Source organism: Humulus lupulus, chromosome 7, assembly GCF_963169125.1.
Source record: "Humulus lupulus chromosome 7, drHumLupu1.1, whole genome shotgun sequence".
NCBI classification, from domain to species: Eukaryota; Viridiplantae; Streptophyta; class Magnoliopsida; order Rosales; family Cannabaceae; genus Humulus; species Humulus lupulus.
The window spans coordinates 12,317,768-12,320,336 of record NC_084799.1 but is presented as its reverse complement, the minus strand read 5'-3'; the positions used below and the strand labels follow the sequence as shown (position 1 = coordinate 12,320,336).

At 35.8% G+C, this 2,569-nt stretch overlaps 1 non-coding gene across 1 annotated transcript; it reads right to left on the bottom strand.

The window, feature by feature from the left end:
- Nucleotides 1-1,549: 1,549 nt before the first annotated feature.
- LOC133792886 (small nucleolar RNA R71) lies at nucleotides 1,550-1,656 on the bottom strand. The gene has a single exon (XR_009874357.1). It is a non-coding gene; the product is annotated as a small nucleolar RNA R71 (small nucleolar RNA).
- Nucleotides 1,657-2,569: the final 913 nt, after the last annotated feature.

Sequence of the window (2,569 nt, the reverse complement as noted above, 5' to 3'; positions counted from 1 at the left end):
TTGGGAACCTTGGAAGACTATTTATAGAGCATTATTCTGTGATTAGAGGAGGAGTCTCAGTTTTAAAAACCCTAGATTAAAAGAGGTTATTGTATTTATTTTCTCTGTTTTTCATCTGAATTCTGGAGGTTAATTTTATGAACAATTATTTGTAGTTTATTTTCATCATGGTATTTATGAACTAATTTCTTTTATCTAGGAATTAATGTAGTCACTGAGATTCTATTTAATTTTATTATGATTTTCTATTGATACTTCTTTTCTATTCTAATCTATATGATGTGTGTGTTTAATGCTAGTAAATACTTGATCACTATTTGCTTGATTTAATGGTTTTGATTCAAAATTTGAAAGATGAGGATTGAATATGCTATCATTGTATAGACATAGGGTGCATATTGGACGAAAGTACCTGTATGACTTGTGTAGTAATTAGGTTTCCATGTTTAGTGTCTTTTATATGTTTAAGTTTATCACAGATATGTAGAAAACCTGCATATAGATTGAGATCTTATATCTTGAAAAAGAATATGAATCGATTATATTAACCTGCTATTAGAATAGAAAGATGAGATTTAGAATTGATTATTAAAATTAATAGAATGAACAGTTGATGAAATTAATTCCTAGGATTTTTATAATTGATTTTTAAGTAGTGATTCATTGTTTTGTTTCTATTTCTTTAATTTTGGTTCGTAGTTTATAGTATTTCTTTTATTTTTAATTATTCACTTAAATTTTAATTAACCAAATAGAATTTGAAAATCAATTAGTGGTACTTGGGAGATAGTCTCTGTGGGACGATATCCGTTCTTCCAGAATTTACTACTTGACACGACTACGTATACTTGCGTACAGAAAATTCAGATCAAGTTTTTGGCGCCGTTGCCGGGGACTTATTTTCCAATATCACAATTATTGTTATTTGTTCTAATTTGGGTATTTTATTTTATTTAATTTCTGTTAACATTTATTTGGATCAAGGTTTTGTTGTGTTTCAGGACTTGTTGGTATATGCGAAGCAATAGCCATAAGAAGATTATACCAATCGATCTGGAAATTGAAAGAACGTGTAGACAGAACAGGAAAACAAAGAGGAGATTGGATTTTACCATGGTTGAGAATTTGGGAAATGGTGCTAATAATGGTCAAGGGGCTGCAGAAGTTCCAAGGGGGCAAGGACCAAGAACATTGAGAGATTATGTACTCCCTACTGTTACAGGAGTGCATTCATGCATTAGACCACCAACCATTGCTGCCAACAATTTTGAGATTAAGCCAGCTATCCTTCAAATGGTCCAAACAACTGTTCAGTTTGGAGGTATGCCAACGGAGGACCCCAATTTACACATAGCTAATTTTCTGGAGTTATGTGCTACGTTCAAAATGAATGGGGTGATTGATGATGCTATGACTGAGCTTATTCCAATTTTCACTGAGGGATAGGGCGAAGAGTTGGTTGATATCCTTACAAGCGAATTCTATCACTACATGGGAGGAGTTAGCTCAGAAGTTCCTTGCCAAGTTCTTTCCTCCAGCGAAGGCTGCCAAGCTAAGGGGAGATATTAATAACTTTTATCAGATGGAAGGAGAGTCACTGTATGATTCTTGGTAGCGCTTTAAGGAGTTGTTAAGGAAGTGTCCACACCATGGAATAGAAAAGTGGATGTTGGTGCATAATTTTTACAATGGGTTGAATGGAACAACGAGAACAATTATAGGTGCTGCGGCGGGAGGTGCCTTTATGAGTAAGAGTGATAATGAGGCATATGAGCTATTAGAGGAGATGGCAATGAATAATTACCAATGGCCAACTGAAAGGGGACAACCAAAGAAGGTGGCTGGAATGATGGAATTGGATACAATATCCATGCTTACAGCTCAAGTAGCAGCCTTGACAAAGAAATTACAAAAGACTACACTCCCATCTCAAGCTATGCAAATTCAAAACCTTTGTGAAGTGTGTGGTACAACCCATCAACCCAACCAATGCCCTGCTATAGATATGAATAACATGCCCATGGAAGAAGTACAAGCTATAGGAAATTACCAAAGATAACCCAATAATCCCAATTCAATGTCTTACACCCCATGTAACGCCCTGGTTACCCCAGAACAGTTACAATGAACGGTGAACCAGAAATTTAACTCGCTACCCGAGTTCTTTGGTTAAAAACATGCTTCTAAGTATCATTAACAGGCTAAGGTGGAAACCAATAAAAAAGAAAGGATATATTTCATTTAGAACATAAAACTGTTCATGGGCCCATCAAGAACATTTACAAGTTAATTACAACTCAAAATGGTCATTACTGTTTCAAATTTACAAACCCGCCAACCTAAGCGGAAAAAATAGGGTAAACCCCCTAGTTCCTCTAAGAACTCCTTGGCCGTGGTGGTCAAGCGACCGCATATGTACACAGCATCACCTAAGCTCTCCACTCAAGGTTGGGTGAGCTTTTCTTTCCCTTTTCCTGCACCACATAGCACCCATGAGCCAAAGCCCAGTAAGAAAACACAATATATCATGAATATAGTAACAACAATGATCGTAATAATCATTCAGGAC